The following is an 18,366-nucleotide window of genomic DNA, read 5'->3' on the forward strand; positions in this document are numbered from 1 at the left end:
CCCAAACCCCCCAAAATGGGGAAAAGAAATGAACAGACATTTCCTCAAAATAAGAAATGCAGATGGTAAAAAGCACATGAAAATATACTCCATATCACTAATCATCAGGGAGATGGAAATGAAAACAACAATGTGGTATCTTCTTATAGCACAGAGACTGGCACACATCACAAAGAACAACAACAACAAAGAACCCAACAGTGCTTGTGTTGATGTGGGGAGAAAGGAACTCTCATTACTGCTAGTGGAAATGCTGTCTATTCCAGTCTTTCTGGAAAACAATATGAAGATTCCTCAAAAAACTAGAAATTGAGCTTTCATATGATCACTCCTAGGGATATACCCTGGGAACACAATACAAACACAATACAAAAATGCCTCTGCACTCATATGTTCATTGTCATACTATTCACAATAGCCAGAATCTGGAAGCAACCCAGATGCCTGACAACAGATGAGTGGATAAAGAAACTGGTACATCTACACAATGGAATACTATGCAGCCATTAGAAAAATGACTTTATTTTCCTAATGATGTCATGAAATTTACTTATACCTGGATGGACATGGAGACTATTATGCTGAGTAAAATTAATCAGGTGAGGTGACACAGAAAAGTCCCACTTGTGTGTGGGATATAAAAAAAGGACAATATGGTAATAATATCCAGAGATAATAGATATGTGATCATAGAGAATCAGCTTCCCACAAAAGTGGTTAGTGCAGTTAGAGCACTAACCACACTAACAACTACCATAACAATGACAGTGAGAGATAGAGGCACAAAGTCTGTCTAAGAGACAGTGGGTGAAGGTGGGGGAGGAAAGTGGGGGATACAGGTGTCAGGAAAGTTACATAGGTTAAGGGTGATGTACATTCTATGACTGAAACCCAACTATGAACATTTCTGTAACCATGGTGCTTAAAGTAATTAATTTTAAAAAAAGAACTGGAAAATGTAGATCCTTCATTTTTTGAAGAAATTGAAGATATTAAGTATAATTACAAAGATAAAATGAAAAAGTATTCTTTTAAAAGAGAATCTGATTAAAATTCTCAGAAGAATTTGGAGATGAACTATCTAGTCCAGCTTCTACTTCTGAACAGTTTTAAAATGAAAGTTCTATTAACTTTCTCATTCATTTTATTTATTTATTTATTTATTTATTTATAATTTTTATTGAGACCCACGTGAATTACAAGTCTTTCACAGTTATATTTAAGGTACACAGTGACGATGAATTAGGGCAATTCCCTCCACCAGTGTTGACCTCCCTCCTCCCATGTTCCCAGTATGCATCCCATACCTCCCCACTTTGCACCCTGAACTGCTATGTAGCTAGTCCCTTTTGTGTATGACTTGTTGTAGTTTGGGTCTCTCTCTCTTTTTTTTGGGGGGGGCACACTTGATGACACTCGGGGGTTACTCCTGGCTATGCACTCAGAAATATCTCCTGGCTTGGGGTACCATATGGGATGCCAGGGGATCGAACCTCGGTCTGTCCTAGGCTAGCGCCAGTAAGACACATACCTTACCACTCTGCGCCACCACTCCGACCCATTTTTGGTCTCATGATTCTATTGTTGTTGACTTTGGGTTGGGTATTTAGGTCTGATTCTAATCATTATTTAGCAAGGTTAAATTCACCTTAAATGATTTAATTTTGCAAATAAAACATCCAATATTGTTAGTTTGTTGTTTTTAGGTTATTTTGTTAGAATAGTCAAACCCTATTAAACATTCATCTTTGCAGTGCCACACTACGTCTTCCATTCGATCCTCTCTGCAACCTTCAAGCCAGGGTAGGAGAACACTGTGCTTCAACAGAGGTTGATTTCTAATCTGAAAGGCTCCATGTGGTGGAAGATATAAAGCATGTTTCTTGCTTTCTAATCCGTATGGGTTTCTGATTTCCAAAGTCCAAGCTCATCGGGACAATGCTTCAGTACCAGAGCAAGCCCAAATCCATAATAAATGATGGAGAAATGCCAGCAGTATTGTTGGCAGCTCTGTTTCACTGGCACCAACCATGAATGTGTCCATTGGATTCCAATTTGACTGTCCTACTTCCTTCGCTGGTATCCAGTATTCGGAACAGGTTAGAAGTCCTCAACATTCCCCATCCCCCAAAATCTTTTTAGTTTTCTTTTGAATGGAGAAAGTACTTAAATCTTTTCTCAGCTTGTTTGTTATTCTCTCTTAGCGGGGCCTAGAGGTAGCGCTGATCTTTGTAGATAGTAACATAAAAATATCTCCTATCCACTTTTTCGGGTGACACTGTCCAATGTTTTGTGGATTAAAAATTTCAAAGGGCTGCTGCTATTTGCTGGCCAGCTCCTCTCACGTATCCAGCAAGAATGCACACATTATCTGCCCCTACACCAACACCAGAAACCTCATGCTGGAGGCCGTGGGCTGCCAGAGAATGGCCACAGGCACAGGCCATAGACACAAATGGATTCCAACTCTCAGGCTGCCTCCTGTTGCCTCCTTGCATGGGCAGTGGGGCAAAATTCTTTAATTCTTCATTTATATCTTTTTAAATCTATATCTTCTCATATCCATTTTGTTTGTCTCCAGTTTATATATTGAAGAAATCAGACCATTAGTCCTGTAGTTTCCCAGATCCACAATCTTGCTGATTTTGATGTCACTGATGTCCACGTGATGTCAGCTGCATTTTATTTATATGTGTATTTTTTTCCTCAGAGGCAATGCAGAAATGGTTACAACCAAAATAGCCATGATGAGTGAAGATATCTATATCTATCCCTATATATCTATATGTCTAGGAATTAGACTCCTACGAAGCAAAATCTATTATTTGTGTTTACCCCAAGGTCTCCCTTGTTTGCAATACTGCTTGTCAGGGAGGGGGCAGTTTCATAAAGAACACCCTTGTGAGGGCTTTTGACATGTTCCTCTATTCTTTATATGTCTTGTCAATTGGTAGTTGGACTGACTTTTAATCACATTTATGTTTGTCTTTTGCAAGATTCCTTCATTGTTGGTGCTATGTATGCCCAATAGGAGATCTATATCTGGTGCCTCACTCTCTCTCATTCTCTCTCTCACACAAACAAACATACAGCACTAGACACTGAGAGATCATGAACAATATTCAGTTATTCGTGAAGTGGACCTTTATTTTTGAAGAGAGCTTGAACGAGATTTTATCTGTACTTTTCAACTCAAACTCTGGAGCTTTCTGAAAATGTGTGCACTTTGGATAGAGCCACTAGGGTGTTTAACTTTGTTTTGGGGGTGATTGTTGTTTGGGGATGTGCCCTCCATACTCTTGGGCTATTTATGGCTCTGTGCTCAAGATTGACCTTTGGCAGTGATAACATGGTGCAAAGAATTGTAGCAAGCAGGAGTATAAGAGAAGATAAGTGATTTAACCCCTGTACTATCTATATTTCCAACCCTAAGACATACCAACTCCTTAGGCATTTCTCTGTGTCTTGATCAGTTGTGGTTTTTAACCTCAAAACAGATATTAAATACCCAAAGTTGACTCTTATGACATTTAATTCTGGAGACAGAAAAATCTAAAATCAAGGCACTGATACAATTTGTGTGTGATGAGGACCCACTTCCTGGTTCTTATATAGCTGAAGGATTGAATGACTTTTGAGATCCCTAGTATAGGAGCTTAACTTCATTCATGAGAGTCCCTCAAAATTCACCAAAATATCAACAAATTGGGGGCTGGGATTTCATCATATGAGTTTTGGTGGGTGGACTTCAGAAATCACCATACAATATTTTATCTGTTGAATAACTTGGTTCTGGAAAGTTCAGAAACTCCTGTGTTAATTTATTTCTTCTATTCCCCATCTTGCCTTTTCCATCATATTTTCAGTATCAGCCTTTGCTTTTTCACCACCCTTCCACTGTCTATCATTCCATTGCTTACCAGTAAAAGCCAGTTAGTTGGGGTGCTGCAGGAGAGAGGAGAGGAACACCTACCTAACTCAAAACATCTGATTGCTACATAACACTCTAAGCACAAATCGTGAAGATGGGAATTTGCCAGATGACAGTGTTTCCTACTAGTATTAATGTGTACTCAGCTTTTTATAGCATAAATGAGTAGTTGTTATCCAAATCCAGGTGCAAAAGAGAGTTTGAAACAGGAATTTTAACAAAAAGCGAGGATGCTGTGAACATTGCATGGTACAAAGGAAATTATTCCCATTTTCCCAATTACTGTCTTTTTTTTTTTTTTGTAAAAGCTATACCAGTCGGCGGGCCTCTGTGATTCAAACAGCAAATTTAAGAACCAGAAGAAAAACCAAATGTTTATTTTTTATATAAAAAGACAGGGACATAAGTGGGTATGATGGGTGTTCTAGAGAGAGAAGCAACCATCATTTACTTTCCCAGTACCTCAGAGCTGTTCTCTGTCCAGTGCTGACATGATCCTAAGTCTCATGATTCTTGCCAGCTCACTAGAGAGACTCACACAGAGAACACAAGATGGAAACAAGTAAGTTGATGTAATAATTACTGAGAGGAAAGTGGGGAGCTTAGAAGGAGGAGCTAAGGAATATAAGTGAAGGAGCTGTTGGGAAAGATTCTGGGAGGTTGGTGATAATCCCTGATCACAGGACTTTTTCTTATTCCTCTGTGTACAAAAAAGGGCAGATCTTTATAGTATGTTAAAAATATCCAGGAACAATAGAGACAAGAGACAAGAGGACCAGTTTATAGTAGGAAGCTTTCCACAAAGAGTAGGGAGTGCTGTTAGGGCAGAGAAGGAACCATTGTGATAATAATAGTTGGTGGGGCCGGGCGGTGGCGCTGGAGGTAAGGTGCCTGCCTTACCTGCGCTAGCCTTGGAAGGACCGCGGTTCGATCCCCCGGCATCCCATATGGTCCCCCATGCCAGGAGCGACTTCTGAGCGCATAGCCAGGAGTAACCCCTGAGCGTCACCGGGTGTGGCCCAAAAACAAACAAACAAAAAAAAACAAAAAAAAAAACAAAAAAATAATAGTTGGAACTGATCAGTTTGGACAGAAATTGGGTGCTGATAAAAGATAAAGCCATATTGTAATATCTCTTTAGTAATAATATTGCAAGACACAGTGTTGGAAAAAAAGGAAGAGAAAGAGAGAAGAAAAATGTCTGCCACAATGGTAGGTAGGGGAGGATAAGAAAGAAACTGGGAACATTGACAGTGGGAAATGTGCACTGGAGAAGGGTGTTGGACATTGTAAAAATCAGTGGTCCTCAAACTATGGCCTGGGGGCCACATATTGTATTTGTATCTGTTTTGTTTCTTCATTGCAAAATAAGATATATGCAGTGTGCATAAGAATTCGTTCATAAGTTTTGTTTTTACTATAGTCAGACCCTCCAATGGTCTGAGGGACAGTGAACTGGCCCCCTGTTTAAAAAGTTTGAGGACCCCTGGTATAAATGAAACTCAATCATGAGCATCTTTTTATTTTTGGGGGGAGGGTCTCACACGGTGGTGCTCAGGGGTCACTCCTGGCTCTGTGCTCAGAAATCGCTCCTGGCAGGCTCAGGGAACCATATGGGATGCTGGAATTTGAACTACTGTCCTTCCTGGATCTGCTGAGTGCAAGGCAGACACCCAACCACTGTGCTATCTTTTGGCCCCCTCGTGAACAACTTTGTAACTGAAAAACAAATTGTGTTATGAACAGTCTTGAAACTGCATATTTAAATAAAGTAATTAAAAAAGCAGATCTTTCACAATTGGTCCAAACCCCACTTGCGTGAATGTCTATGGAGTGAGCAACACTCAAAATTAGGGAATTCACAAAAGGTCAGAGTTTCAGTGAAAGTGCTTCAGGATGCAGCACAGCTCCCTACCTGCACTTGGGGACTTCCAAGGCTGATGCCCAAGGGATCATGTGGTGCTTTGAATCAAATCCAGGCCAGTGGGTATTAGACATGCACCCTGACCACTGTACTATCTCCAAACCCTGGCGAATGTCTTAAAGACACTGATCTCTGGGGGTTTGGGGTCATTGTACATGTGGCCACTTCCTTACTGAGGCGAGGAAGACTTTCTTTCTTGAATTATTTTGTTTTGGTGGCCACATCCAGCAGTGCTCTGAGGTTACCCCTAGGACTGTGCTTAGGAGTTAGTCCTGGCAGATTCAGAGATCCCTTTGAACTTCTGGGAATGGTAGCCTGTCATCTTCCTGCAAGGCAAACACCCTACCCACTGCACCATCTCTCTGGCCTCCCAAAATGTTCAGTTTGCCAGATAGCTTCCATAGGACACCAGAAAAAGCATGAGGGGCTCTTGCAAAAGTGAAAGGGATTCAGAACCCCACTTTTATGCTTATAAATGTATGTGCTACTTTGAAGAAATAGCGGTCTCCCTTTAGATGGCTCTCCCTCCCTGTTGGGGAAGCAATGTGGATGGTGAAAGAAGATGGTTTTTGTGTCAAATTGGGGGCACCCCCTGGAACCCCTCTGAGCAGCAATTTCTGTCTGGAGAGCAGGGACAAGGAGGCTTGGTGGGACTGTTTAGGAGATTAAATAAAATAATTGGGGTGAAAGTCCCTAGAGCCAAGCTGGCCAACAATAGGTGCTATTTTGACAATGATAGAGGTCACACCTTCCGGAAGGCTGCCTTGGTGTGGGAGACTTCTTCATGTCCCCCAGAGGTTGTGTCCCTGAAATTAGCCTGCTGAGGGATCTTATGAGGTGCTGCAGGAGGGTCTAACGCAATTGCTCATGCTCTGCAGTTTAAAAATGACATTTGTCTGAGCTTTTAAGTGCTATGGATTCTGTTCTCTCCCTTTGCGTGTCGCTGGGTGGATATCAGATCTGTTCGGATCTGAAGCTCCTGAGAAGCGCAGGTTCCTCCTAGCGGGCTGCTCTAGGCATTGTGTGTGGGGCGTGAGGACGACAAGACAAGATCTGGCCTCTGATCTCCCCCATTTCTGAAGCTCCTTTCACGCTATTTATTATTGCCCGTTTTGCAGCAACAGCGGGCTGTGCTCAAGACGCCCCCTGGTGCCAGGATACTCTTACTGAATTGGTGCCTCACCGTGATTGCCAAGACCTCTGGCACCCCCAGGAGCGGTGATCTCATTCCCTGGGGGTAGCAGGATCTCTCTGGAATCTTATAATGCAGATTCAGGTCAATTCATGGCTGTTCATTCACATCTCATTTAGTAGAGGTCGCCTTGGCGCCCCAGAAGAAATGTGGGTGAAGGTCCCCTTGCCAGCTCCTATCTCACAGTGCTCAATGTCTGCAGCACTTTACTTTGGAGGAAGTACTCAAAGGCGAAAGCGGGGACGTAAGGGGAGGGGAAAGTTTTCTGAGCGTTTCTCCATAACTAAACATGATTTCATTCTACAGCCCAATGCTTCCTTCAGAAATCAGGAAAATGCTCACAGATCCAATGAGCACCAGTGATGCACTTCAGAAAACGACGTTGGATTAAACTTAGGTATTTATTCCCATCTCCCTGTACAGCTTCTGTCTATTGCTCTGCAAATTACTAGCACAAAAAAAGCCAGAAAAAGAACTTTTCGAGCTGTGCTTCATTCAACCTGGGTTATAACCAATACCCACGCTTGAGGAGGACTCACGTGGTTATCATTAATATATGGATGACATTTATAGTCCATTATTAGTACTTTTAAAAGACATCATACCAGGCATTGTTGCCCTCTTTTTCCTGCAAATATGCTTGGGGTTCCAGATGTGTGTCTGGCCCTCCTGCATATTTGGAACAGCTGTCAATTATCATTTGTTTCAGGATTGTGCCATAGTTCCTGTAAAAAACGGCCTTCATTCCACCCTGGCTCTGTGTTCTTAATGCTACAAGATATCACAATGTTCCTTCCTAATGAGTTGTCTTATTAAACGCTGAAATTGGAGGTTATGTATTCATCCTTCAAATGTTAAAATGTTTTTAGGGGCAAAAACAATAAAAATGATTATTGCCTCAATTATGATATTATCATCTCTATGTACGCCCGCCTGTCACCTCGCTTTTTAATATAAACTTGGAAGGACAAATTTATCACAAAGAGAATGTTCCAGTTCAGTACCTATCACCAAATATGTCTTCCAAGAGAGGATAAACTGTATGAAGTTGGAGAGAAAAGATGATTAGAGAAATATGATTGCCAAGCACACTTACATGGCACCATTAAGAAAAGTGAAAGCTTACAGAAAATGGGCATTACCAGGATACAAGAGCCATCCTCTGAGTGGGAGAAATTATTCACCCAATACCCATCAGATAAGGGACTAATATCCAAAATATATAAGACACTGACAGAACTTTACAATAAAAAATCTAATAACATCAAAAATGGGGAGAAGAAATGAATAGAGAATTTCTCAAAGAAGAAATACAAATGGCAAAACGAAACATAAAAAAATGCTCCACATCACTCACCATCAAGAAGATGCAAATCAAAACAACTCTGAGATACCATCTCAAACCACAGAGATTGGCGCACATCACAAAGAATGAGAACAAGCAGTGCTGGTGGGGATGTGGAGAGAAAGGAACTCTTATTCACTGCTGCTGGGAATGCTGTCTAGTCCAACCTTTATGGAAAGCAATATGGAGATTCCTCCAAAAACTGGAAATTGAGCTCCCATATGATCCAGCTATACCACTCCTAGGGATATACCCTTGGAATACAAAAATACAATACAAAAACCTCTTCCTCACACCTATTTTCATTGCAGCGCTATTTACAATAGCCAGACTCTGGGGCTGGCGAGGTGGTGCTAAAGGTAAGGTGTCTGCCTTGTAAGCGCTAGCCAAGGAAGGACCGTGGTTCGATCCCCCGGCGTCCCATATAGTCCCCCCAAGCCAGGGGCAATTCCTGAGTGCTTAGTCAAGAGTAGCCCCTGAGCATCAAATGGGTGTGGCCCGAAAAACCAAAAAAAAAAAAAGCCAGACTCTGGAAACAAACAAGATGCCTTTCAATAGATGAATGGCTAAAAAAAACTGTGGTACATATACACAATGCAGCCATCAGGAGAGATGAAGTCATGAAACTTTCTTATACATGGATGTACATGGAATCTATTATGCTGAGTGCAAATAAGTCAGAGGGAGAGAGATAGATGCAGAATAGTCTCACTCATCCATGGGTTTTAAGAAAAATAAAAGACATTTTTTGCAATAATTCTTAGAGACAAGAAAGGGGAGGGCTGGAAGGTCCAGGTCACGACATGAAGCTCACCACAGAGTGATGAGTGAAGTTAGAGAAATAACTATATTGAGATCTATCATAACAAAGTGAATGAATGAGGGAAGTAGGAAGCCTGTCTAGAGTATAGGTGAGGGTGGGGTGGGGAGGAGGGAGATTTGGGACATTGGTGATGGGAATGTTGCACTGGTGAAGGAGTGTGTTCTTTACATGATTGAAACCCAAGTACAATCATATTTGTAATCAAGGTGTTTAAATAAATATATTAATAAAAATGGGCATTAGGTGACTCCTTTTAAATCTCTTTTTTTTCTTCTTTATCTCCCCCCTTACATCTCTGTATGTTTCATTTCATTGCAGCAGATGTTCAGAGTTCAGTGTGGAAACTTGATTTCTTCTGTCTGCTGGCATTCAAATGTTTTCTTCCTGCTACAGCAGAGCAAGCCCTTGGCCTCCAGAAAGAACTAGAAGGGGAGAAAGACATTGATTAGGATGTGTTGATTTAAAAAAATATAAGTATAAAGTCCACGTATTAGGTGAGGTTTCCCCAGGCACCATGTTTCTAACCCCTCAGGTAGACAGGTCTGAAGATACAGGATAACAGCAGAGAAATAATTCACAAGCAAAGTTTTATCGGTGTCAACTTGCATTTGTTCCAAGGCCCTGTCTGCCATATACTTTTTATCACATGGCTTTTCTGCTAAGCTTTCTGCTGCCCTCTCTCTCAGGGCTTTTGCTGTGTCCTCTGTGTGCTGTGTCCTTTCTGCTGCCCTCTCTCTCAGGGCTTTTGCTGTGTCCTCTGTGTGCTGTGTCCTTTCTGCTGCCCTCTCTCTCAGGGCTTTTGCTGCGTCCTCCTTTATGTGTCTTTCTTCTCTTCCCTCCCCCCAAAGACAGCCTCCCTTATTTTTTATTCAGAACCTCAGACCCCTCCTACGTGTGGGTGGGTCTGACTATTCAGGTGGGATTAACATCCAAAAGGAAGTTTAGGTAAGGGCATTGGAGGAAGGGATGCCTTACAAGGATGAAGCAGAGATTTAGAGGGAAGTGAGTGGGTAGGATCCTTCAGAGTTGTAGGAAGAGGAAACCAAGGTAGGTTATTGGTTATGGTTTGCTCTATTGGTTGTGGTTTGCTCTGTCGACTTAGTCTTGGATGATTGGGCTGATACTTTCAACCTCAATTCGAACATGGCTGCCTGCATTTTTCAAGTGGGTGGGTTGAAAAGAGTGGTGTGGTGTTGTAGCTCAGTATCTCCAAACCCTGGGGTGGGGTTTTGGGTCACTTAGAAGTTGCTGGATCCAATCGACATTTGAGAGTAAAAGCTTAGAAACTCTGTTCCTTGCAGCGTTTGTATTGTAAGTTCTTTCACTTGTCTCAATTTCTTTACAGGGAAAGGAAGAATGGCTTCTTGTAGGTGAGTGGCCATCAGAGAGGCTTGCTGAGTGAAATGGGTAGCTTCAAAGAAGGAGTCAAGTTACTATAGTTTTGTGGGCTTTGCTTCAAGTTTGGATCAAATGAAGTGTTACAGTGCTCGCTAATGTAGTCCAGGAGAGAGGGCTAAGGGACAAAGAAGAACCCAGCTCATGGAAGCAGAGGAAAGCACTTGTGAAAGAGAGAGAGGCAGAGTCAGGTTAAAAAGAAATAATGTCAGGGTAAGCACTGTGAGTAAAGGACAATACTGGTTTGGTTTCAAAAATTATCAAGCTAATGTAGTAGTTAGGGCAATATTTTACATCTTTCATAATAGATGATACCTCCTATGCCTACAAAGTACCAGTGTCCCTCCATCACAATTCACTAGAAATATTTTGGAATCTATAAATCCCCGTGCAGTATGGAGTGAAGAGCTGAGGACTTATCCCAAAAGCCTCATCCAGCCTAATAATAAGGAAAAACGATCTCCAGAAGAATGAGGATCACAGAAAGCAGGGCCTGAAGAGGAGGAAGTTAGACTCAGGAAGAATTCTGTGAGTGAGAATCTCAATTGCAAAGAAGAGAAGGAAATGTGTATCTATAGAAATGCACAATTTGGGAATTTCCATTCTTGGGAGTACAACCTCATTGACAGGCAGGAATTGTGGGGCATGCAGTGGACACACCTTGCAGCTTCACACTCACACAAACACAGAGTTCTTTCTGCTTGCCGAGGAAGCTGAAAGGAATAACTCCCATGTGGGATCAAATTGAAAATTCTAGTTGTTCAGAAACAAAGGCACCACTTGCCATTTCTTGGACACTCTTAGTAAGTAGCCCACCTTGATTTCAAGGTGAGCTTTCATTAATATCTTCATGCATAGACACTCAACCAAAAGCGAGGCTATGAACAAGATTTTAATTTTCTCAGGGCAGCATGCACTTTTGGTTGCTATGGCATTTTTCAATATCTTTTCATCTTCACTGCACATAACCTTTCACAGAGCCCTCGTTTTTTGAGGATCTACTCAGAACTTGCATCCTACCACGGCTACTTTTTTGGGGGGGAGGGTGTTTGTCTAGGGTGTGACAGTTGTAATATGAACACTGCTTTCTCAATTAGAGCTCTGTTCTCTCCAGGATGGACAATATCAGGGTAGCTGTGACATTGCAGCTCTTGAATATAATCAGGATTACAGCACAGATGATGCTTTTGATGGTCATATTCTCTTCTGCAAAGTGAACTTTTGCAAATATATTTAAAGGGAGATAAACCTGGAGCCCAGTTGGAGTGGGAGAGGTAGGTGCCATGTTATATAACTCTCTAGAATGTCTTCTTTTATGGATTCCGTGGAGTATAATCCCCCTTTTGTGACTAAAATTCAAATGCTTCTGGATGTGGGATTAGTTAACATTAGAAATGTGCCAGTTATAACTAGTTATTGCTTCAGAGCATTTTGGACTTGTGGTTGCCCCAAGAGGATAGGATCAACTCAACCCAAAATTGGTTTTAAAGTTGAAGTGAATGATGCCATGCAAATACCAGATTGGTAGGGAGAAAACCCCTCTGACTCGATTTCTGAGGCTTCATAGGGAAAACAAGGCAAGCGACTAGGCAGAATCATTTAGGTTGATTGAAAGAAGGGGTTAGTACCTTGGATTTGTTTTTTTGTTTTTGGAACATACCTGACAATGATCATAGCACTCAGAAAGCATTTTTAGCAGTTCTCAGGTGACCACATGGGATGCTGAAGATAGAATCTGGGTTGGCTGCATGCAAGGAAAGTGCCTCTATGGACCAAATGTTATTTTGTTTTGTTTTGTTTGGGGAGGCTCACCCAGTGGTGTCCAGGGGTTACTCTGGACTCCGCAGTCAGGAATTAATTTTGGTGGGCTTGGGGGACCATATGCAATGCTGGGGATTGAATCTAGGTCAACTGTGTGCATGGCAATGGTCCTACAGGTCATGCTGTTGCTTCATCTCATGTGACTTTGATTTTTATTATGATTAAGTGTGGGGCTGGCTGAGTGTCTTCATGTGTGGGCTGAAGTTTGAGAGTTTGCACTTCCTTGCCAACACCAAAGGAGTTTTTATTACCTGGGCTTTATTACAGGTTTAGTTAAATGGCAAAAGGATTTGGGGGAGTGCGACTGACAGAGGCCAGCAGGCTAACAATTAACCTCTGATGATTCACTGGTAGCTGAATTGTGCCATGTTACATTTGACTGAATTTAAACATAAAATTTAATTTATTGAATCACCATGAGTTAACAAAGTTATTCATGATTGAGTTCTAGGGATACAATGCTTGAGTGCTAATCCCTTCACCAGTGTCCACTTCCCTGTGCCATACTGTTCCCAGAGCATAAGGAGATCTTGCTGTGATCTTGTATTGTGACACTAAATAACTACAGAGATTTGTCTGATCTATATTTATATTTTGGCTACCTGTGAGGCAATGTTCTTTTTCCAGAAAGGGGGTAATCTTGCATGAGGAATTATTATTGCCATTGGCCAAATGAAACAGTCAGATCATTTGCAATGGCCCAAAAGTCTGGGAAAATATGCAAGTGGGACTGAGAGTTGACTAGGGTATGCATGGCTGCTTAAGTGACTGTCAGATGTTGGGCTGATACTTAGTTTCTGTCCTTGGTTAGGAAAATCCAGGACAGGGGACAGTCATATGCAGCAGTGCTGTTGTCTTTCAGGCATCCTAAGACTCTTTTCCAATGAGGGCATTGACATCACTACCATTCTTTACATGGTCACAAGAAAGGGAATCTCTTTCAGCACAATTGAATTTGTCTCTAAGGGAACAGATGACTAACTAGGTTGACCTTCTTTTCCTGTAGTAGAGAGACATCTAGAAATGCAGGATTGTTTCCATCATGAAAGTATTACTTTAACTTCACAAAGGCAATTATGTTAACATTATGTCTCAATTCTCAAAAGGCTATGACCTGGTCACTGGGTGCAATAATCATCTGTGAGAGCTTCTACCTTTAAATGAACCCAATATACAGCCAGAGTTGTTGCCCTATTGGTATACGAAGAGGTAAGGGCAATTGTTTGGGCATCACAAGCGGATGGGTAATTTATGACCTATAGGTGATTAGAGATTCCAGGAAACATGAGAGGCAGGGTTTTTTTTACCATGTAAAGAAGTTATAGAAAGCATTACTAGGCATGTCTATGGTCTTTCAATGGAATGTTATAGACCTTTCTTTAGAGTGGAATGGATTAAAAAATAAGCTGACTGGAAAATAACGGGAAAATTTGAAAATCTTTAAATAAATATGCAATGTTACTTCCAGAACTCAAACATATCTAATGGGTCTTGGGATTGCTTTGATGAATTGGGTTTTGAGATGGTCTGTAGTTGTTTCTTGATAGTATCAGAAGAGTGAGCCTTGACTGGCAAAATAATTCTCAGCAATTTAATCAGTGTGGTGTCTTATCCCTCACATAGTGCAATGCCATTTCCTCTTTTGTCGGCTCCTTTGTGAATATTGTATATCCTCAGCATGGGTGGGAAAGGAATCTCATTGATTGAAGATGTCGTCTGCATGACAGCAGTCCTGTAACCATAGGGAAAGTTGGATGCAGCTAAGGTTTTATTTGCCAAAACTGTATAAATGCAAAAGTGGAGTTGGAATAGTTCGTGTGTTGCTGGAGAAAGGTGTATTATGTCCTTTTGAAGATGAAAGCCTATTTCAGCCATCAAAGTTTGCCTACTGGAACATTTCATAAATTATCAAGTTAATGTAGGACCAATGTTTTAGATCTGTAATAACACCATCAACAACTTTTATCTTTTGGTTGCATTGATTATTTTGGCAACATTATAAGATATAATTGAGTTAGATTGTAAGCCTCGATTTCTGTGTCTCTGGCTTTCCACTGTATCAAGACATTTGGGTTGCTTTTACAATTTTTTTGTTTTTAGTTGTTACTGATTTTGCCTTATGGGAGAACAATTCTCTTTTTGATTTAAATCTTTTAAATTTTATTTAAATCTTTAAAAATTTAATCTTCCAGAGAATTCATAGAACTATTGTCAGGGTCTGGAGTTTAATAGCAATTATTATTTTTATTGAGTCTAGAGATTTAGGGTTTAAGTTGATTGAATGAACCTTTTGGCATATTGATCAGCTTTGACTGAAAGACCCTAGTGTCTTCAATGAGACATTTTGCAATTGAATGTAGTGTGATTGTGGTATCAGTTGACTCTTTAAGAGGGGTGGGGATTTAACATGGTTTACACAAGAATCTGTCATCAAAGAGTCATAGGTCTAATCTTATACACCTGAGGTTCTGGATCTTTATTGATCTGGAAACATGGAGCATCCTAATAAATTCTTTGATTGTAGGGAAGTGACCTCAGCACTCTCTAAGGTGATTATTATGTATTGCTCCAGTGGCCAGTCATTTTCAATGGTCTTCTTTTGCTAACACCCTATAAAACAAGACCAGTGCTTAACTGAACATACCAAAATGGTCACAATATATAGCCATTTCCCTGAGTCTGGTAGCAATCATAATTTGTATAAGAAATTAGTCAGGGTCAGAAAAATCATTCAGAGGGTAGAGAGTTGCATGTGTCTGGCCTAAGTTTGATTTTTGGCATCCCATATGTTCTCCCAATGACCAGCAGGAGTGATTCCTGAATTTAGAGCTAGAAGTAATCCCTGAGTACTGTCAGGAGTGGCTCAAAAGCCAATAAATAAACAAAATAATGATAAGTCAATCTAAGATAGATATGTCCATGGCTCTGGCCACATATTGTATTTGTATCTGTTTTGTTTCTTCATTGCAAAATAAGATATATGCAGTGTGCATAAGAATTCGTTCATAAGTTTTGTTTTTACTATAGTCAGACCCTCCAGTGGTCCGAGGGACAGTGAACTGGCCCCCTGTTTAAAAAGTTTGAGGACCCCTGCTCTAGAGCTTATATACATTTTAGAGGTAGATGCTCCCAAACAGTGATCCAGAGACTGGGGCCATGCCCAATGAATATTCAACCCAACTGGGTACAATAGAAGGTACAGTTCTTGGGGCCGGCGAGGTGGCGCTAGAGGTAAGGTGTCTGCCTTGCAAGCGCTAGCCAAAGAAAGGACCACGGTTCGATCCCCCGGTGTCCCATATGGTCCCCCCAAGCCAGGGGCAATTTCTGAGCACGTAGCCAGGAGTAACCCCTGAGCATCTAACGGGTGTGGCCCGAAAAAACAAAAAAAAAAAAAAAAAGGAAGGTACAGTTCTTGAACCCAGTGGTCCTAAGGGGGCGGGTCACCCAGGATATGATTAAGCAGTCTTGACAATTGAACTTTGGGCCTTTGGGTCATGCCAGCTGTGTAAAAAAGCTCCTTTTTGGGCCTGGAGAGATAGCACAGCGGTGCTTGCCTTGCAAGCAGCCAATCCAGAACCTAAGGTGGTTGGTTCGAATCCCGGTGTCCCATATGGTCCCCTATGCCTGCCAGGAGCTATTTCTGAGCAGACAGCCAGGAGTAACCCCTGAGCACCGCTGGGTGTGACCCAAAAAACAAAAGAAAAACCTCCGTTTTACCATCTCCCTGTCCCGTTAATTCCACACTTTTGCATTTCAATATAATATTTCTGACCTAGATTACTTAAATTCATTACTGAGATTTGCTGAGATTTATAAAGTACTGAAACAATGCTAATGAAAGCTCACTAGCTGAGTGGCCAAGTTCAAGGAAAGATTAGCAGCATCTCTGACTCTCTGACAGGAAACTAGTTAGCAAGGTGAAGGTAAGTGAAGATAGAAATCCAGGAGCTGGTGGCGGGTCACCTCTAAGAATTAACATGCTGCTCTTAGTACCATTTGTTTCCAGATTCCCTCACAAAAGACAGGACCCAACTCCTTAAAACTACCTCAGATTGGTTCAGACATCGAAGCTGATGATGTTCTCATACATATACCAAGAGGTTTACTTGTTCAACTCATGAGGATTTTCAGGGAGAGCAGGGAAGGGATCTAAGCTCATTCACCGGGTATGACTTTGGATTTTATTGTGATTAGGAGATGGGGCTTAGTTGTAGATTCTTGCAGATGGTCTTTTCAACTTCCTCACCAGCACTAAGAGAGAGTGCACATAGATTTTCTCCTTGGCTTGTTAGATATGTAAGGAAAAGGGAAATGGAGCTTGAAAGTCCTCAGTAGTCAAGTAGCCAAAAATAAAGTTAGACTTTCTGTTACAATTTCCCTATCACTTCAGATGATGTATTGCATGCACAAGTACAGTTAATGGGAAATGTAAGATCAATACAATGATTAAATTGCCAAATTGCTGTGAGGGAAAATATCACATATTGAACTCAGAATAAATCAGTTGGGAGACAAAAATGATCACACACTATTGAAGCAAAAGCAGGAACCGTGGAATAAAATGATTTTTTCTCCAAGCTAAAGAAAATGGAGCATTCCTTGACTATTGTGGTCAGTTTTGAAGTGTGCTCATACTACTTGTAGGAAAGCAATTCCTGAGGCTGGAGAGATACCATAGAGGTAGGGAGTTTGCCTTGCATGCAGAAGGACTATGGTTCAAATCCTGGCATCCCATATGGTCCGCTGAACGTGCCAGGAGCGATTTCTGAGAGTAGAGCCAGGAGTAACTCCTGAGCACTGCGGGTGTGGACCCCCCCCAAAAAAAAAAAACAAAAAAAAAAAGAAAGAAATCTCTCACATTATTCTAATTAATATGTTTTCAAGAAAGGTCATATTTTTGGTTTGTTGGTTTGATTGTTTTGGTTTGGGGCTATACCTGGTGGTGCTAAAGGGTTACTCCTGTTTCTGAGCTCAGAAAGTACTCCTCCTGACAGGATAGGGGGGAGTATATAGGATGCAGAGGGCACAACCCAGGTTGGCTGCAAGCAAGGCAAATGCCCTCCTTGATACTCTATGGCTCTGGCCCCAAGTCAGTTTTTTTTAAAGTCTTTGTTTAAAGGTTTTTGTTTATACTTAATCTTCAAGTATACTTGAAGATAGTATACTAATCTAGTACTAATATAGATAGATATGTAGAAAGATACTAATCTAACTAAATCGTATTTTTCCTCAAACTACTTTCCTTTTTAAAATGTTTTGATTAATTTAGTTAAAGAATCAGAATTTAAAATGTTATTGATTGTTGAGTTTTTGGTGCAACATATTTCAACACCAATCCAACCACTAGTGTCAACTCCCATTACCAGTGTTCCCACACTCCAATATCTCCCGCACCTGCCACCTTTGACAGGCACATGACAAAGTTTGGTGATTGCAATTTAGATCTCATGTATTAAGCATTGCTGAGTCTGTGACAAGCTGTAGTATTTAATACAGTGATCATGAGCTGGGGACAGTTATTGTTTACTATGGACTGAGTTGGGTTGGAAATGTCAAATTTCCCAAATCTAGATTTTGTATTAGTTTCCAAGGGCTACAGGAGCAAAACAAAACAAAACAAACAACAAATAACACAAATTGACAATGGTAGTGAGTGAGAGAAATAGAATGCCTGTCTTGAATACAAGCAGGAGGTGGGGGAGAAGGGAGATGGGGGGCATTGGTGGCAGGAATGTTGTACTGGTGAAAGGGTGAATGTTATTTTATTTTATAACTAAAACCCAACTACAAACATGTTTGTAATAATGATGCTTAAATAAAGATATAAAGAAACCACAGAAATTGGTCATGTAAACAAGAGAAATAACCTCATAGTTACGAAGACAGGAAGCTTAATAGCAAAGTGTTGGCATAGTTGGTTCCTTTTGAGGTCCGA

At 41.0% G+C, this 18,366-nt stretch overlaps 2 pseudogenes; one reads left to right on the plus strand and one right to left on the minus strand.

Annotated features, from left to right (window-relative positions):
* Positions 1 to 1,702: 1,702 nt before the first annotated feature.
* Positions 1,703 to 2,498, minus strand: LOC125998922 (uncharacterized protein C12orf29 homolog; annotated as a pseudogene).
* A 613-nt stretch (positions 2,499 to 3,111) lies between these two features.
* The window catches only part of LOC125998923 (Y-box-binding protein 2-like), a 234,823-nt pseudogene continuing 219,568 nt past the window's right edge, over positions 3,112 to 18,366 (plus strand).

Source organism: Suncus etruscus, chromosome X (assembly GCF_024139225.1).
Source record: "Suncus etruscus isolate mSunEtr1 chromosome X, mSunEtr1.pri.cur, whole genome shotgun sequence".
Taxonomy (NCBI): domain Eukaryota; kingdom Metazoa; phylum Chordata; class Mammalia; order Eulipotyphla; family Soricidae; genus Suncus; species Suncus etruscus.